At 51.1% G+C, this 19,947-nt stretch overlaps 1 protein-coding gene across 1 annotated transcript in view; it reads right to left on the bottom strand.

Annotated features, from left to right (window-relative positions):
- The window catches only part of PRR15 (proline rich 15), a 59,240-nt gene extending 41,329 nt beyond the window's left edge, over positions 1–17,911 (bottom strand). Inside the window, exon 1 of the mRNA XM_085630410.1 lies at positions 17,776–17,911. The gene's annotated coding sequence lies outside the window, so the exon portion shown is untranslated. The remainder of the gene's footprint in view (positions 1–17,775) is intronic.
- Positions 17,912–19,947: the final 2,036 nt, after the last annotated feature.

Raw genomic sequence — 19,947 nt, 5'->3', positions numbered from 1 at the left:
GCAGGAAGAGCGCGGTGGAGCGGACGGCGGAGGCGATCAGGTAAGTTTATTTTTAATTTTATTTTTCTTCTTTTGTCCCCCGATAGCCTTTCCTCCCCCCAGCTCCCTCTTCCGGCCCGCTACGACACTTTGGCAGGGGATGGGCCTCGACTGCCGAGACGCCCTCGATTTTCCTTGCTCTTGTCCCTCTTCAGTGGAAAATACGTTCTCCTGCCCTTCAACTTCTAGAAGATGGCGATTTGACGCGCTATCAGCTAAAACAAGCGAAAACAGTTTTTACTCGTTGCATTCCTTTAGCGCGAAGATTAGAGGAATTAGCTGCATTGAGGTCTGCTCATCTAGAATTAATGTTTTCCCTGATTGGGTTATTTTGAAATGAGATCCAAAATGTATTTCAAAGATTCCATCCTCATTTTATTTCACCCAGGAGATGATATCCCCGGTATGTCAAGGTAATTCACTTATGGGCGTTCCCCGTCCTCTGGATGTGAGAAGAGCCGGCTCCTTTATTTGTAAGGCGCCGAGCCATTTGGAGTCTCAAGTTCCTCTTTATTGAACAAGGCCCAGGAGTGAAAGATGAAAAGGGATCCGCAGCAACATGGACTAGGTGGGTCTGCCAAGCAGTCTCAAAATCTTACAGGACTGCTGGAGAATCTCCCCCTGCGAATATCCAGGGACGTTCAACAAGGGCGGGGCCAACTTCCTGGGCACAAGCAGGGGAGGTATCTTGGCTAGAAATATGCAGGGAAGCCACCTGGTCTTCACATCAAACCTTTCTCAAACACTATAAACCCAATTTCTCATTCTATGATCAAAAATGTTGGTTTGCTTTTATTTCTTCAGCAATTATATAAATGTTAAACAAGAAATCAATATTTACTGCATATATGGTTGTCGGTGCAATGTTATTACTTCCTCATACCCTAAGGGCTGGGCTGAGGAGGACTCCAGAGGGGGTAATGGCTCAACACCAGTCGTAAAGCGTGTTTAGTTACTGCACAACAGGGTAAGCATTCCTTGATTCAGTGCTGCTGCGCAAGACATGCTGTAGTAGGGTATGGAATGGAGGCCCCGCCCACTCTCCGCCCATATTTGTCATTGGCTTGGGTCATTGTCCTTTGAAAAGGCTGGTTTCTGATTCGTTAATGGGCTTGTTAGTTCCTCCTTAGTACCGCCTTGTCTTCATTTGTAACCTCCCATGAGGACTGGCCCTTTTACATCTGTTGTTACACAGTAGGTCTTATTTAGTCTGTAAGCACTATTTTATTTAATGAGTTTCTCCTACTGCAGGCACGACATGCTTTCATGCAACATTCAGCGCACCATGCGTGCTTTCACTTTCCAAGTAGCCCGGGACAATGGCAGCCATTTCTTTGAAATAAAATAGGTCTCGCATTTACAAGAGTTTGAGCTATTGGCATTGTAAATGACAGTACCTTTTATTTATATGTTAATTATCAAAACACATAAAAGGCATGGTCACTTACAGTGCCAATAGCTTAAACTCGCAAATGCAAGATCTACTGCATTGCAAATGCTCGTTATAATCAAGTCCACGTGTTTCTCATATATTTCTGCTGTGCTGCTAAGGGTCAGGCAGGAATGGGACCTCCTGAGAAGTCAAGGGCCCTTGTCTCGGCCGAGGACTGCTCCATGCCCCAGACAGGACGCAAGCTTCTCTCACACAAGGTGACAGTGAGAGGTGAGTGGGCAGCCTCGCTGGGCGGGTGGCATGTGAGTCTGCTGGAAGCAGCCATACCTTCCGGCACGGGCTTACACAGGTGTTCAGTGGCACTCTCAGCAGAGGGACCGTGGTGGCTCCTGATGCAGGTCCCCCACTTTCACATCGCAAGCAGTACTCAGTGCAGCATGGTTGGCTTACGCCGGGCCTACCTCATATTGTTTGGACTCTCAGCTTCCATCAGCAGACCATGGACAAAAGCCAGCTAAGAAACCAACCGTACCAGGCAGCCAGCCAACCTATGAGCCATGTTGGATGCAGGCCAACACTGGAACCATGCGCCGGCTGGCACCACTGGTGCAGATCATGAGACATGCCGGTGATGTCAGCCAGCACAAGAACCAAGCGCCAGTGATGTCAACAAACACAGGATCCGCGCGCCGACTGGCATCACTGGTGCAGATCATGAGACGTGCCGATGATATCAGCCAACACTGGAACCATGCGCCTGCTGGCTTCACTGGTGCAAATCATGAGACGTGCCGGTAATGTCAGCCAACAAAGGAACCATGCACCGACTGGCTTCCCTCGTACCGATCAAGAGACATGCCAGTGATGTCAGCCAGCATAGGAACCACACACCAGTAATGTCAGCCACCACAGCAACCACATGCCAGTGATGTCAGCCAACACAGGAATCATGCACTGGCTGGCATCACTGGTGGAGATCATGAGATGTGCCGGAGATATCAGCCAACACAGGAACCGTATGCCGGCTGGCATCACTCGTACAGATCATGAGATGTGCCGGAGATATCAGCCGACACAGGAGCCACATGCCAGTGATGTCAGCCAACACAGTAACCATGCGCCGGCTGGCATCACTCGTACAGATCATGAAACATGCCGGTAATGTTAGCCAGCACAGGAACCACATGCCAGTGATGCCAGCCAACACAGGAGCCACATGTCAGTGATGTCAGCCAACACAGGAACCGCCTGGCATCACTGGTGCAAATCATGAGACAGGATGGTGATGTCAGCCAACACAGGAACCATGCGCCGACTGGCCTCCCTCATACCGATCATGAGATGTGCCAGTGATGTCAGCCAACACAGGAACCATGCGCTGGCTGGCATCACTCATACAGATCATGATACGTGCCAGAGATATCAGCCGACACAGGAGCCACATGCTAGTGATGTCAGCAAACACAGGAACCAACCGCCAGTGATGTCAGCCAACACAGGAACCATGCACCAGCTGGCATCACCCGTACAGATCGTCAGACGTGCAGATGATGCCAGCCAACACAGGAACCACATACCAGTGATATCAACAAACGCAAGAACCACATGACAGTGATTATCAACCAGTGCAGGAACCACACACCAGTGATGTCCCACATGCCAGTGATGTTAGCCAGAGCAGGAACCACACACCAGTGATTTCAACCAGCACAGGAACCCCACGCTAGTGATGTCAACCAGCACAGCAATCATGTACCATCTGACATCACTGGTACAGTTGATGGGGCATGCCAGTGATGTCAGCTGAATCAAAAGTTAAAGCTAATTGGTCGCACACTGCTACACCTACCAAGCGTGTTCCCCCAATGAAAAGTGGTCCCTGAGGTCAGCGTCGATGAAACCAATACATGGGCAATGCGCAAGTGTCAATCATACCCGGGGTTCCACGAACCACACAGAGACGCCAGCCATCATACGAACCATGCTCATGATGCCAGCTCCTGCTTGTATCATGCATAATATGCACAGTAGTAGAAACCGCAACATCACTGGTCACATAGATGTCAACGTATAAGACATGTCACGGGTACATACCAGCGTATGACAAGTCAGAGATAAATGCTCTGAATGGAGGTGCATGCTAACACTTCACTTGTTTTACACATGAAACAGTGAAATATGACAACACAAGATGGAGGATGCGAGCCGACCACAGAAGAGAGATGTCCGGACACATTACAGCCAAGATGATAAAAGACAGAAGTGTACAGGTTAAAATCAGAACATAGGAGTGAGTCTACAAGAACATCAAAAGTGGGATGAAAAGACCAAACACACCATCCATGGAGCCAGTCGTGTCTTACACAGCTGCAGTCTCCCATCCTCACTCACACCTGGGATAGAGAAACATCTGTAACACGAGGCACTGAAGTGAGTCACCACTCGGTGCCAGTGATAAAGATGTGGGACGTGCTCTGCTCGATGGGTCACTGGATGATAGCACGGTGAGATGGGTCCAAAGAGAGCTCGCACCTGTGAGGCCTCTCTTCGACCAGATACACCTCCTCCCGAGAGCGAAGTAACTTTAACCTACCATCATTGAATGCCACAGAACCCTCCATGGTTCAGTACCAAAAATGCTTTCCTGCGAGACGTTGTGGAAAGTGGGTGTAAAAATATTGGATTATTATTTGTAGTTGGGGGGCTATCCACCTGAAGGAGTAATTACAACCCTTGTAAGGTTGAACCTTTAAAGTCACTAAGTTAACCTGAGGTCAACCTCCTGATAACTAGGACACTGAGCAGACAGGCTTAACTTAGGGCAATGTGTAATTTATTAATGCAGTAGAAAAAGGGTAATAAGGTGGAGATGCAAAACAATAAAAATCCCAAACTGAATTAGAAAAGATAGGTTTTTATAAACAAAATGACAAAAATCCAATAAAGACAATAGAGCCATGAACTGGTAAAGTTGTAAGTAAAAATGGAGACAAAAAAAAAAAAAAAAAAACACAAACTGCCGAAGATCGCCATTGGTGCAATAGGCAGGAACTTAGGTGCAATTTGCGGCAGACCGTTGTGGAGCACGGGTTGAATACACCAACCAGATGTGCTTGCACATCTAAAACTGTAATCTAGTTTGAAGCAGACATGGTACCCACAGCAATCCCAGAAACAGAAGTCCGGTAGGGCAAAATCAGGCCCCATCAACCACCAGGCAGTGGTACACACGAATTTTCTTGGCTTCTTGTTCTCTCTCCTTCAAGTGTGCCCCAGATGCTACATGTGGCTCAACAGACCTGTCAAGAAGGATTTGAGGCTGTGCTGTCAAAAGGAAGTCCACAACACGCACCTAGCATATGCGGATGAGCTCACAGTGGTCATCTATACCCAAGTCACACTTACTCAAGACCTGGGCACAGGTGGAGAGAGGGTGGAGACTTTTGCTAATTAGTCATTGCAAGGGCAGAGTAACATTTTTCTACATGTCCCACTTTTAAATACCATGCACCCTGTCTTGTGGGCTACAAGACCTACATAGGGGTGACTTACTTATATTTACAGGGTAGGTTTTAACCCGTCAAAAAGGGTTATTTTCACAGGTCACAGTCTAGGATTAAACTGCAGCAGTCAGTCTATAACGGTGGGCCTGAAGGCATGCTTTCCTTGCCAGACAAGTGGATAAGACGATACGTGCCACAGTCCACAGGTCACAGTTAACTTCTCATGCCACGGGAGCATTTCCAAACCATACACTACAGCCTTATAGAAAAGTTAAATACACCATTCAGGGATTAGACAATTTCTCCATGTTTTAAGAGTCAGATCACATACACTCAGCACCGGACAGAAGTTCCCCAGCATGCAGGGTATAAAAACTAGCAATAAAATATGGTCCATCAAAAGGCAGAAAATCTGTGGTGACCATTCAGAAATGGCGGTTTTCCTACAGTGGGTTTCTAAGAAATTAAACATTTATGAGAGTCTAACACCTTAGATGTAGACCAGGTACCCCGGCATGACAGCTCGTTCCATGGAATGGAGAAATGGGGGACGCGTACAGCTCTTCGGGTCTTTAACAACATCTACTGAGGGAATCTACAAGGAAATGAGCGACAAAATGACCTCCACGCTAGGTTCATTTACACCTCTACCAGAATATTTAAGCTGCCTAGTCAGCTTTGATTTGTAGTAATACCTAGTGTCCTACAGAATAAAAAGGTATTAACCTAGGAACACTCAGGTATTTTTACGTTTACATCTGGATCCCCACTTCCGCCGGGGTTGTCCAGTAAGATTTCTGTGAGAGCTCCCTCCTACCGATACAGTCTTCGAGGGGGTCGAGTCCGCCTGGGTGGCATTGCCCCACCGGGGTGGAGAGAGGATTCCTACGATGAGGTTTCCTCTCCCACGAAGGATGACCGTTCACAGATCGTGTTTAGTCTCCCCTCAATCTGTGTACTCGACAAAAAATCATTTGCCTACATAACTCCACCGTACTAGTTTGTTGTGTTTAAGTCTAGTAGGTGAAGGGACCTATGCGTCATGCCCTTCTCCTCTCCGTCAGAGGTGTTTTTACGAGGAGACACCAACGCACGAGTGACCACCAATAAACAAAGGAGGGGGGCTGCACCAATGACACCTGGGTGGGGCGCCAATGCACGGGAGCTTCCTGCACACTGGGTGCAGCGTTGTGGACATGGAATGTAATAAACGGACATCAGATTGGTGGGACGCTGCTTGTTGCTTCTGGCTGGCGCTACATCGCTGTGAGGGCTGTTCACATCTACGCTGTGAGGGCTGTTCACATCTACGACTTGCGGAACCCGCTTCGCGGGTCCCGCTGCGGATTCCTCTCACCTCCTCTTGCCGCTGCTGGTCTCCTGCCTGCCTGGCTGCTTCGTGTGGGGCTTGTGAGGCTACAGGGCTGCGAGCGTGAACCGGGACTCATTTTCCCAGGAGTCCCGGAGGCTGAGTCACCTGGCCCCGCTCTCCCTGAACGCCCCGCCCACACCTTGCTAAATTTAAACTGCACCTGGACCCTCTCTTCGTGGGACGCTGCTTGTTGCTTCTGGCTGGCGCTACATCGCTGTGAGGGCTGTTCACATCTACGCTGTGAGGGCTGTTCACATCTACGACTTGCGGAACCCGCTTCGCGGGTCCCGCTGCGGATTCCCCTCACCTCCTCTTGCCGCTGCTGGTCTCCTGCCTGCCTGGCTGCTTCGTGTGGGGCTTGTGAGGCTACAGGGCTGCGAGCGTGAACCGGGACTCATTTTCCCAGGAGTCCCGGAGGCTGAGTCACCTGGCCCCGCTCTCCCTGAACGCCCCGCCCACACCTTGCTAAATTTAAACTGCACCTGGACCCTCTCTTCGTGGGACGCTGCTTGTTGCTTCTGGCTGGCGCTACATCGCTGTGAGGGCTGTTCACATCTACGCTGTGAGGGCTGTTCACATCTACGACTTGCGGAACCCGCTTCGCGGGTCCCGCTGCGGATTCCCCTCACCTCCTCTTGCCGCTGCTGGTCTCCTGCCTGCCTGGCTGCTTCGTGTGGGGCTTGTGAGGCTACAGGGCTGCGAGCGTGAACCGGGACTCATTTTCCCAGGAGTCCCGGAGGCTGAGTCACCTGGCCCCGCTCTCCCTGAACGCCCCGCCCACACCTTGTCACAACACACCTCATTGGTCCTTGGGATATAAATACTGGAGATTGACGCTGCGCGGGAGCGCGCGGGAGCGACCGGGGCGAAGACCGGGCAAAGAGCGGGCCGTTTGAGGCCGTTCGAGTACGTGAGAGACCGGTCCGGGCCCCCCCTCTTCGCCTGGATCTAAAGGTATTTGAACTGTGAGTAAAATGTGCACACGGGAAACCAGGAGTAAAACTTCCTCGCAAATTACATCGGGGGCCGTTAAAGGACCTATTGACACTTACTTCGCCAAAGCTGGCTCCCTTTTGTTTGAGGAAATAGAGGTTCTCGAGCGCAGAATCTCACAAGAAATAGACTGGGTAAGAAGGTCCTCATTGGGCCCCATGGCCCACATTAGAACCCCAGAAAATAGATCTGGTCTTCCAAATAACCAAAGTATAGACCCGGCAATATGTCCTATCCCAGCCATTAATTCCACCAATCCAGAGTCTACTACTGAGGCCCCGAGTTACCTCGACGACATGAGCCTTATGGTCCTACCCAACACGCAAAACCCCCAGCTTACACCCATAGAGAACACTGAGATAGCTAAAGTTGCAGGAACTAACCTAGACAACAACAGGGGTACTAGGGAAGGGGCTGTTCCAAAAAAGAAGCAGGGCCTACAAAATAAAATAGATCATAGGACTAAAACTTCGAAATCTAAGCAAGCTAGAGGCAAAAGGGAGATGGGTGCTTCCTCCGAGCACACTGGGAATACATTAGGACCGCCGTCTCCCCTTAGAATGAGTAAGTCAACTTCTTTACCACAACCTACTAGCAATGCTCCAGCAGATATTATTTCAGATGATATTACTCTAGAAGATATAGGCACCTTAGTTAGGTCTCTGTTTAGACCTCTTGAGGCAAGACTGATTAAGATGGAAGCCAGACTAGTTAGTATTGAAAAGGCTACCGTGCAACTCGTAGACTCAAGGAAAACGGCCAACAGTGGGACCAAATTAGTTAGAGAGGGACCAGGTTCAAAACTTACCAAAGACAACTTCCCCCCCACACCAACTACTAATAAACCCCCGCAAATTAATCCCAAACCCCTACAACCTGTACCAATCAACGCTCCGGCAACATTGGTTGTAAATTTGGCTCCCACTCCCATCCAACAATCGGCTACCACTATCTCAAAATCAACCCTCCCACTGAAAGACAATAATACCCAGCCTCCGGCCAAAGCTAAGAGTGACCCTCCTATTACTGGAGAGAAACCTGATATTACTTCTAAATCCAAATTCATAAACCTCCCCCCAGAAGTAGCACCTTACACTCTGGTTCTGGTGGGGGTCCCTGAATTAAATTCTATTACATCTGAATCCACCATCTCACTAATAAATAAAGTAATTAATTGGCTCTCCGTAAATAGACCGCTACCGAGAGGTACAACTAGCGATATAACCATGGCTAGGAGGGCAGCGTGGGTGGGCTATACTAAGAAATCCATCGGTGGCGACTGCATTCTGGTCACCTTTAGAGATCCGAATGTAGCCGCATATATCTGCACCCGTGCTGCTGATGGGGATTTTGCGAGCACCATCCAACCATTGCCCCTCTCATTCTTTTACCCCTCAAATTTTTACAATCTGGAGGATCATAGGTGGAGGTATCACCAGGAGCAGTCGGAGGGTTGGGAAAATAGCCGGAGGAAGAACAACAATTATCCGCCATACAGGGAAAGACCAACAGAGCAGTTCCCTACTTATGGGAGTGAGGCCGGTTGGGAAACTGTTGCAAGAAGGAGGGGGGGAGGCGGTGGACAGAGGAGGGGAATTCCAGGGCCACATAGAATTCACTACCCCGCCCACCTATCTACCCATAACCGCTTTAGTAGCCTTGAGATGGTAGACTGACATGCGGTTGATGAGGGGAGCGCAATTCAAATATCTCACATAAATGGGCTTAAATTTGACCCGGTTGCTGATATTCATCCTTCAGCATCTGGTACAGTTGATCCTGTACATGGACCAAGTGTCGCGCCCTCCTCTCCCATCCATGATAACCCCACGGGCACGTCCCTCGTTCCCACAAACCTTCGGCGGCCCCACGAGTGCACCACCACCACTTTGGCTCATATGGGCACGGTCTCCACCCAACCACCAGAAATAATAGTGATTTCATGGAATGTGGCTGGCCTTGCTAGCAAGATAGATTGCACAGAATGGGGTACATATATCAGTTCGAAGGACATAATTCTATTACAAGAAACTTGGGCGCGTGATGAAATAGTATTTCCGGGTTTTGCCTCCTTCTTCAAAGCAGCTAAATGGGGGGGTAGGGGCAGGCCATCTGGGGGACTAACTACATGGGTAGCCACGGATTTGGGTTGCCAAGCTACTTATCTAGAGACCGCTTCTGATGATTTACTGGCTGTCTCACTCGAGTGGCCAGACTCATCGAAGTTGATAGTAATTAATATCTATTCAAGGCCGGTTCCAATGCATAAAGAATCTGGCACAGTGGATGAGCTAGCCAAGCTCCTAGAAGGTATCCCAAGCGAACTGGCTTGCCTGGTAGGAGGCGATTTTAATGCTCAATATGAACCACTGCCGGGGCTACGTGATGGTCCCTCTCTGGAAGAAGACTCATATTGGCTCATACCTGAGACGGTGGCACCTTCCCCACGGGCTTGGACTCCACTAGCCCTACAGATAACCGCCCTCACCCTCAATCTTGGTCTAAGGGCATGCAACGGTCGCACTAAATCAGACACGCCAAGTAATTACACATTTAATAAACCCGGCAGCGAATCCAGATTGGATTACATAATGGTTAAACTGTCCATGTGGTCAGCAATAGTGGACTTCAAAGTTATCCCAAGACTAGACAGTGACCACAACTCCCTGGAACTGACCTATTGTCTACCTGGGAGAGACCCACGAATCAATGGGTCGGTTAAAGATAAAACGGGCCTCCTACTTGAAAATAATCGTAGGAAGGTCAAGTGGGAGAAATTGGCCAGCAACCCAGTTCGAATATCCCACCTATATGCAAGGATAACCCCATTACTGGAGGATGCCTTCCAGCTAGGATCTAGGGTTTTAGACGACGTTATGCGAGGAGAGCTTGCACAAATACATGCAGGCATCCTCACTACCCTAGAGCAGGATCTATTTTCATCTTCAAGGCAAAGGAATGGCCTTAAACCAAAGACATCTTGGTACAATGCTGCTTGCAGGGAAGCCAAGGCCAACTTGCTACTTGCCATGAAGGAACATCACAACAAAGATGAAATTCGCGCCAGGAGAAGATCCTACAAAATCCTCCTGGAGAATGCAAAGGCAGAATGGGACCATGACTACTGGGAAAATCTCACTAATGCTTTAACAACCAGAGATTCCCGTAAATTTTGGCGTGTAGTGGCGAATGGCACGGAGGATTTATCTTCCGCAATAGAGCCCAATATAGCCCCCACGGTATGGCAGACCCATTTTGAAGCCCTGTACGCAGAGGGTGGTAGCGAACAGAACAGAGATGGTCCCACAATTTCATTCTGCCCGATTGGGGTTGCTTTCACTGAAAAAGAAGTGAGGGAAGCCATTAAAGGGTTAGCTGCTGGAAAAGCCCCTGGTCTCGATGGGGTGCCCGGTGACCTGTTTAAGCAGGAACCTGGAATATGGGCACCCTATCTCACTCTAATATTTAATGCTATTGCCGGGGGACTGGAGGTGCCTGATACTTGGAGGGGAGCAGAGGTGGTCCCAATCTTCAAAAAGGGATCCCCCTTGCTCCCCTCCAACTATCGTCCTATCAGTTTAATCGATATATCCCAAAAATTGTTCGGTAGACTGATTCTGAATAGATTGCAGGCCTGGATCGAAGAAATGGAAATTTTGTCCCCTTACCAGGCAGGATTCAGGGAGGGCGTGTCAACCATAGACCAAATCTTCAGGTTAAATCTCCTCTACTGGAGAACAGCCATAATCGAGGGCGGCAGTCTATACACCATCTTTGTAGACTTACGTGCCGCCTTTGATTTGGTGCCCAGAGCGAGGCTATGGAGAGTTATGGAAGATTTGGATGTACCTACTGACATCCTGACAATCCTGATGAGACTTCACCACAATAACTACGCTCGCGTAAGGTGTGGCAAAGGTGGCAAACTAACCGAAAGGTTCCCCGTTCGCAGAGGCGTGAGACAGGGTTGTGTGCTTGCACCGACTCTGTTCTGCATCTTTGTGAACGGGGTAGTTGCCCACCTAAACAGGATTCACAACTCGGATGCTCCAAAATTAACCGGCAGCAGGGTGCCTGCAATTATGTTTGCAGATGACACCCTGCTGCTGTCTAAATCCCCTATGGGGATCCAGCGCATCTTGGATGGCTTTCTTGATTTTTGTAACGACCGGGGACTGGAAATCAACCCTCAAAAAACTAAGTTCATGATTCTGAACCCCAAGCCCCAGAATCGTGCCCCGCCCAGGCTCGGCACAACACAATTGGAACGTGTGCACAATATTGAATATTTGGGGATCACGTTAAATGAACATCTATCGTGGACGTCTCATCAGGCCAAAGCGACCATCAAACTGGCACAGTTGGCGGGTGGCACTTTGCGCTTGGCGAACAAATCTTTCTACCGTCCACTGACCCCAATTATTCATATATACAAAACCCAAGCAAGGGCGGGTGTTACATACGGGGGTGAAATCTGGGGTCACATTCATGTCCCAAAGTTACAGTCCACCGAAAACAAATTCCTGAGACAGGTAACTGCCCTCCCTCAAAGCACTCCATTACTCCCCCTTAGATTAGACCTGGGAGTAAGACCAATATCAGAGGAGCTAGGTCTTAAACCCCTAACCTTTTGGAGGCGTTTGTGGTGTAGCTCCGATCTCTCAATTTATAGAGAGGAACTTCAGGAATTCTTACAGCTGCGGAACGCCTCGAGGATTCCGTGGCTGACCTATGTCAAGGGCAGGTTTGAGGATCTGGGCTATCCAGAACTATGGACCGATCCTTCCAAATCCTGTGTAAAGATTTCAAAGAAGGCACTCGCAAGAGCATACTACAATTTGATGCTCACAAGAGCCATCAACGAGAGCCGTGAAGGATCCTTGACCCACTTATTCCTGAAAGCAAAAGACGCCTACTGCCTTGAAAGTACTCTGGATGCGATCTCCCCCCTGCTAACGAGGAAATTATTCTTTCAATGGAGATATGGATGCCTTCCTCTAGCTTTTTTCACAGCGTCTTGGTCTCCATGCTCCACCACAGCAACCTGCCCTGTTTGTGCTCATCCGAAAGAAGACGAAGTTCACGCCGTTTTTTTCTGCAAGGGCTACAAGAGGAGCAGGAAACGCTGGTTAGTCCCGTTACTTAGGAACTTGGGCTTCAGATCCTTCCAACCAGCCTATAGGGTCTTAAAGTCAGACCTTTCTCCCATTGTCGTTTTTGCAGTTGCGAAATTTTTAACTTCCATGTGGTTTACCCGCAGCAGCGTCCTGAAAAGACTTGTATAAATTGACTTATTGTCAGATTTTAGTACAGTACATCAGATTTCCTTTTTTCTCTTAATGTATTTTAATGTCTTAATTCATTGGATCACATCATGTTTAATACTTTTTTAATTGTCCATATTTTATCATGTATCTTTTATGATCTGTGATCGAAATAAAGATTTCTGAAACGAAACGGATAGGGGCTGAGAGGAAGCACCAGACGCATGCACTGGAAGGAGCGGCTCCCCGCTGAGGCACGAGGATGACGTAGGCGAACGAGAGAGAGAGATGAGGTATGTCCAGCACACGAGCCTTGCACGTGGACCACACGACTGAGTGCAGCTTAAAGACGAGGGGCACCACCCATGGCCCATGCCAGTCTGGCAGAATTCGAATCCGCACTGTATACACAGATCTTGGCAGCGGCGGCTCAACCCACCGAGGTATCTTCCTGAGAACTTGAACCGGTTATTCACGGACGAGATATATGGAAGCTTATCACCCATTGAAGACATGCGTGCCAGTCATAGAGGACACCTACTGATTAACGAGGAGAGGGCAAAGTCAAACCAATTCAGAGATGCGTGCCAACGGGTGAAGTGCGAATGACAGGCGGAGATGTCTGCCCCTTTGAACCGTGGCAAGCACCCAGAAGATATACCACCTCGGGGCTTTCTAGCGGGAGAATGCCGGGCCCAGAACACTGCTGACGACGCCGCATGCCAGCAGACCAGGGAGTGGAAATGTGCAAGCTCAACCCGTTCAGAGGACGCGGTACCAGCCGGGACTTACGCATGCCAACTGATAATGCTTCCAGGGCCGAAGGTCAACTATGCAACAGCTCAACGCCGACCTCTAAACCATGGACAGGAATGTACCTGCCCCAGTGCCCCCCGAATGGAGCTCTGCATATGATGACGCTCACAGTAGAATCACCCCAATCATAACCAATCAGTGCTGGGCACATAGTGCCTGCGAGTGAAGAGAAGTATGGAGGCGAGCATGCCAACGTGGATCACGGAAACGACCTCTGCACAAAGATTATCTTTGGACACCAAGCACTTCGTCAAGGAACGCACGTCATGGGGAACCGCTGAAGAAAAGCATGCAAAGCACGGATTCTGGGGTTCGCCCAGTTCCGCGCCGAGGATTGAGGTCTCTGATTGGACGAGAGGGATGTCAGCAGGTTCATGACAGAACTACAATGTCAAGCATGAAAGCGACATAGGCCTGGGGGAATGGGTCAAGCACAGAGGACACGCGTGCCACCCCATGACCACCCCAGGGCTGCGAGCCACCCAAGGGATATTTACGCCAATTTATGTAAGCGCTGAGCTCACAGATCACCCCCAGCCCAGGGCCTGCAAATACCAACCTGTTGGCAGCCAGAATCCATGTCACCCGAGAAAGATGTGTGTGGTAACTCAGATCCAAACTGGGGTGGTGTGGTGAGCAAGAGAAGGATGGATTAAACCCAGATCTTAGTGAGTGGGTGGATGTCTGCATTGCCCAGCATTCCATCTATCAATAGTTTCTTTTGTAACTCGGGACCAACCGGTGAGTACAGGTTAAGCACAGAGGGCACACGAGCAGAGTCATGACCGCCCCAGGCTGCCAGCCACCCAACGGGATATTTACCTCCAACTCTCCATCTCTTGAGCATCCTGACCCCGCTAGTCACCCATAGGGCGCTGCCCAGCAGCTCACGACCAATTAGGCTGCAGGACGACCAGTGAGGGGGGCGCCCTCTTGTGCAGGAGGTCACCTCTGCCTCTCATACCGTGAGGCGCCCAGATCACCTGAGGGGGGCAGGGCTGTCAGCCAATGCACACTTCAAGGACTGGCATACACACGTGGAACAAGAGGCGCGCGCCAGTCCGTTCCCTGAGCGCGAGATACACTGAGATGGAATCCATTCGTTTCTCTTGGTGGTCATAACGGCCCGGTCAAGGGACGCATGTGAGCACCAGGAGACCTGTCCGCTGACGGAGGAAAACACTGGGGGGCGAGGGGTATCAGAGATCCTGGAGCGCACAAAGGAGCGCTGGGTGCCACCCCCACTCTCACAGCGCCCCTGCTCCTGAGCCACCCTACTGGACCCCCGAAGACCCCTAAACTTTATCCTCAACTCTGACCGCCCCCTCCTTCGACAGCCTCACCTGCAGATCACTGGCATATGCCCCCTTCCGCCCTTGCCCTCCGAGCTAACATGTGACCGCTGCATCGCTCGCCTGTGCCCCAGTCTGCAGTTAACCCTACCTGCTTTCCCTAGGCGTGTCTCATATATGTGCCCCTATCACTCACCGATGCCCCCCCCCCCCCACTCTCCGCTACTTCCGTTTACGCGCCCTTCTCCTTTCTGTACCATCATAAGGGCTTTAAGTGGGCCGGGTCTTGCCGGTGCTGAGCACCGACAGTTCTAAGAAGCAGGTGCCGAGACGGGTCCCTATCGGGCTCTCCGTTTCTGGCCTCACCCTGCGAGTGAAAAAAAAATCGTAACTCTGCAGCAGTGCCAGCCTTCACTGCCTTTAATTTAACTGCAAAGAGACTCGTTATAGTATTTTAACAGTCTTGTCATTAGAGAACGGAAGCATTATCAATATTAAATTCAACAAAGCCATAGTTTATGCAAATAACAACCATTGAAAAAGCCAATAGACCCGGCTTGTTGTAGGTGTAATTCTACTTGCTGTGTTATATTTCTGGATTCAATGACAGAAGCAGCGCAATACCAGTGGGGCAGCACACTATGCTCCCCCCCCCCCTAGTTTTTTCATCCCACTTAAGGCCTGAACACCATCTTTCCCTCTCATCCACTTCTCCGCGTTGTTTATTACTTCCTTATGTCTTTGACCCCTACCTCAGGTCACCGAACCCCAGCTGCCTCCTCTGTGGGTCTCACCCCTCACTTATGTGTGTGTTGCCCCAATCCCTGGTCACACAACCCCAACTACCCCCTCTCTGGGCCTCACCCCTCCCTTTTGTGTGGTCCCCAGCCCACTTCACCCCAACCCCTGGTCGCACAATTCATGCTCCCCTCAGTGGACCGCATTTCTACCTTAAGTGTGTGCCCCCCAGCCCTTCTCACCGGAACCATGCCCCCCCTCGCTTACCTATGTCCCTTGTTGGTCCAACTTGTCCCACGCCTGTCCCTTTTCTCACCTACCCCCCCCCCTCCCGTTGCCCCATCATATTCTGGCTCGCCACTCGCCCCTTCACCTGTGCGCACTTTCTCGTCCCACTTTAAACCCAAGCACGTGCGCTGCATCATGTAACCTGTGCCACGGATACCCGCGCCGTGCCCATTGCACACTTCACCTCTACTCCCTCATTCCGGCCTCGACCTCCACCTGCTCCATCTGTCTACCAGTCTCCATCTCTTCACCCAGCGCCCCACCCGTGCCCCCCACCGATCACTCCTGGTTCACCTGCTCCATCTCTTTACCCTGCCCCGCACCTGTGTTCACCCCCCTAATCACTCCTCGTTCACCTGCTGCATCTCTTCACCATGCCCCCCTCCACCTGTGCCCACCACTCCTGATCCCTCCTGGTTCACCTGCTGCATCCGTTTACCCTTCTCCATCTCTTTGCCCCCTCACTTTTACCCCCTCTGATTGAACCCTCCTCATTCACCTGTGCTTCACTCTCCCATGGCACGCCCCTTCCCTCCTTCTTGCCCCGTGCCCCCTCACCTGTGCCAGCTTGCCCCTCCGGCTGCCTCCACTCCTCGCTCACCTGTGTTTCACTCTCCGATCACTCGCCCTGTCCTTCCTCCTTGCCCTCCTTACCGGTGCGTCATTCTCCCATGGCATGCTCCTTCCCCCTGTGCCCTCCTCACCTGTGCCAACCTGCCCCTTCCCCCTGTACCCACTCCTCTTTCACCTGTGCTTCATTCTCGCATACCTTGACCCTTCCCTCCTCCTTCCACTGTACCCTCCTCATCTGTGCCAGGCCAGCTTGCCCCTCGGCTGACTGTACTCCTCGCTAACCTGTGCTTCATTCTCCCATTGCATGCTCCTTCCCCCTGTGCCCTCCTCACCTGCGCCAACCTGCCCCTTCCCCCTGTACCCACTCCTCTTTCACCTGTGCTTCATTCTCCCATGACATGCCCCTTCCCCCTGTGCCCTCCTCACCTGTGCTTCATTCTCCCATGACATGCCCCTTCCCTCTGTACGCGCCTCACCTGTGCCAACCTGCCCCTCCGGCTGACTGCAATCCTCGTTCACCTGTGCTTAACTCTCCCATGGCATGCTCCTTCCCCCTGTGCCAACCTGCCCCTTCCCCCTGTACCCACTCCTCGTTCACCGGTGCTTCATTCTCCCATGACATGCCCCTTCCCCCTGTACCCTCCTCACCTGTGCTTCATTCTCCCATGGCATGCCTCTTCCCCCTGTACCCTCCTCACCTGTGCTTCATTCACCCATGGCATACCCCTTCCCCCTGTACCCTCCTCACCTGTGCTTCATTCACCCATGGCATGCCCCTACCCCTTGTACCCTCCACACCTGTGCTTCATTCACCCATGGCATGTCCCTTCCCCCTGTGCCCTCCTCACCTGTGCCAACCTGTCCCTTCTCCCTGTACCCACTCCTCGTTCACCTGTGCTTCATTCTCCCATGGCATATCCCTTTCCCTGTACCCTCCTCACCTGTGCTTCATTCTCCCATGGCATACCCCTTCCCCCTGTACCCTCCTCACATGAGCTTCATTCTCCCATGACATGCCCCTTCCCCCTGTACCCGCCTCACCTGTGCTTCATTCTCCCATGACATGCCCCTTCCCCCTGTACCCTCCTCACCTGTGACAGCTTGCCCCTCGGGCTGCCTCCACTCCTCGCTCACCTGTGTATCACTCTCCCATACCTTCCCCTGTACCCACCTCACCTGTGCCAACCTGCCCCTCCGGCTGCCTCCACTCCTCGCTCACCTGTGTATCACTCTCCCATACCTTCCCCTGTACCCACCTCACCTGTGCCAACCTGCCCCTCCGGCTGCCTCCACTCCTCACTCACCTGTGTATCACTCTCCCATACCTTGCCCCTTCCCCTGTACCCACCTCACCTGTGCCAACCTGCCTCTCCGCTGCCTTCACTCCTCGCTCACCTGTGTTCCTTCTCCTATGGCGGGCCCCTTCCCCCGTGCCCTCCTCACCTGTGCTTCGCTCTGCCATCCCTCTCCCTGTCCCTCCTCCTTCTCCCCGTGCCCATCTCACCGGTGCCAGTTGCCCCTCCGGCTGCCTCCACTCCGGGGCTGCCCCTGCCGTCCACCGCAGGAGCCCCCGTCGCCGCTGCTGCTGGGGTAGGTGCGCAGTTAGTATTAGACACCGAGGCACCTGCGACAGGTGCACCGACCGGGAGGCGCGCGCCCGAGGGGCGTGGCGTGCAGGCCACGCCCCGGGGCGGAGTCTTCTCGAATAAGTCGGCCGCTCACCTTACAGGAGCCTGGCATGTTCCATTTCGGATCTCTAGGGGGAGGTCAGGACTGGCACTCTTGACATTTCACCAATTTCCATTTCCCGGGGCCATGCAGTACTGAGTAAGACAAAGGTACCGAGTCATAACATACATGTTCTGCACACGCCCACACCCCAACTTCTCACTCCTAGGTTTCTCGTCAACCCCAGCTCCTCCACCCCCTCTCCAGGACAGTCCCATAACTGAGGACCATTTTGCTCACCTGTTGCTTTGACAGCAGGTGAACATGACACAAGCAAATACGGAGGCCCCGCCTCACGACGCTGGGATTGGCTGCTGATTAACAACGCTCGGGGTATACAGTAGTCGGATTGGCGGGTTGGTTCGAAGTCTGAAAGATGAGAGGCCAGTGGGGGCGAGGAAGGGGTTTGTTTGGCCGCTCAGCCATAAAGAACTCATTACCTTCCCACAGGACAGACCTCAGTCATTCAAAACAGCTCTGTGGTCCCCAAAATGGGGCAAACACGCGCCCGAGGCTCACTTGAAAATATGACCCGATAGCAGCACTAGCGAGGCTTTGTTTTGGCATTAAACAATCATGTTTAATGTCACACCTTGATTTAATCTCTTCTCAGGAAGTGACTCAAAAGTCAGACTTGCATGTAATACCATTGAACAATGACAAACACGTTTTTGGGACAAATTATAGGTTGGCCTCGAGCACAGCACTTTCAGAAAACAAAATGTCAAACATTTAATATGATTTGAAAAAGATAAAAAAAATATACAACATATTTTGACAGTGTCAGGATTATATATTTGTACTGCATCCGAGGTGGTCCTGCAATGTCTGTTCACAAACATAGTTTCATCAGTGCTTTAATTTAAATATACCCTACATTTTCATGCAATAAAAAAGAGATTACAACAAAGACATGGCAGGGTCAATTCTGCGCAGGTTGGTATCAAATATTAGACCTTTAAGATTCAAGTGTAACTCAAAGGATACCAAGCGGCCACTCTCCGCTTCCAAGCAGAGGAACAGCTGCCCTCTCATTACATTCGAAACTATTCCCAGCCCCAACGTCCAGACTGCAGGTGTCCACCAGGGCCGGACTGGGAACCAAAACCGGCCCTGGCAAAGTGCTCGGGCGCCCCCTCGGCCCTGTAACAAGAACGGCCCCCAGGGGCCCAAACAGGCCCCCCCATGTCACCGGGGAATTGCACTCCCTCCCTCAGTGCACATTAAGGCTGGGCTGGCCCTCTGGGGCCGGACAAACAGTCATGCACACTTAGCATGTTCTCCACTCCACAGCCCAGTGGAGAACATGTGCAGCCTCCAAGGTGCTGCCCGAGTGGCCAAACAGGCCGCTCAGACCAATCAGGACGCTGCTCCTGCACTGTTGTGATTGGCTGGGAGAGTCCGGGAGCCTGGGTGCTTCCGGTGGTAGAGAGCGAGGATGGAGGAGAGAAGTGCGGCGGTGGCAAAGAAGATAAGATTATTTAAAAAAATGTTCATGCCTTCCCTCCTCCCACCCACCCCTCCACCCCCGTACAGAGGCAGCCGACAATGGTACAGCGTCCAATATTAATTACTAGTGTGTCATTCTCAAAGCGCTATAACATATTACCGAAGGATAAACATATTTTTATTCTGAAGAATTGCCCGATATACGGGTGGCAGCCACAGGGAAAGATGCGGATAAAAGGAGGCGCTAGCAATTAATATTTGACACTGTACTTGGGGTTGTCTATGATAGTAAGGATAGCCCTGATGAAGTCAGTGCTGTACCTACCATGGGAGAAACACGTGTTGGCTACATTTTCCTGTTGAATTTTATTGGACACATATGAAGATGGAAAATAAAGTGGAGCAAACAATTACATCAACGTTTGTGGACATTTATAATTTGGACATTGGGGCTAAGGATAATAAAAAACAAAAAGAGAAATGTCCAATGTTTCTGTCA

Source organism: Triturus cristatus, chromosome 10, assembly GCF_964204655.1.
Source record: "Triturus cristatus chromosome 10, aTriCri1.1, whole genome shotgun sequence".
Lineage (NCBI taxonomy): Eukaryota > Metazoa > Chordata > Amphibia > Caudata > Salamandridae > Triturus > Triturus cristatus.
This window is presented reverse-complemented; position numbering and strand designations above follow the sequence as displayed.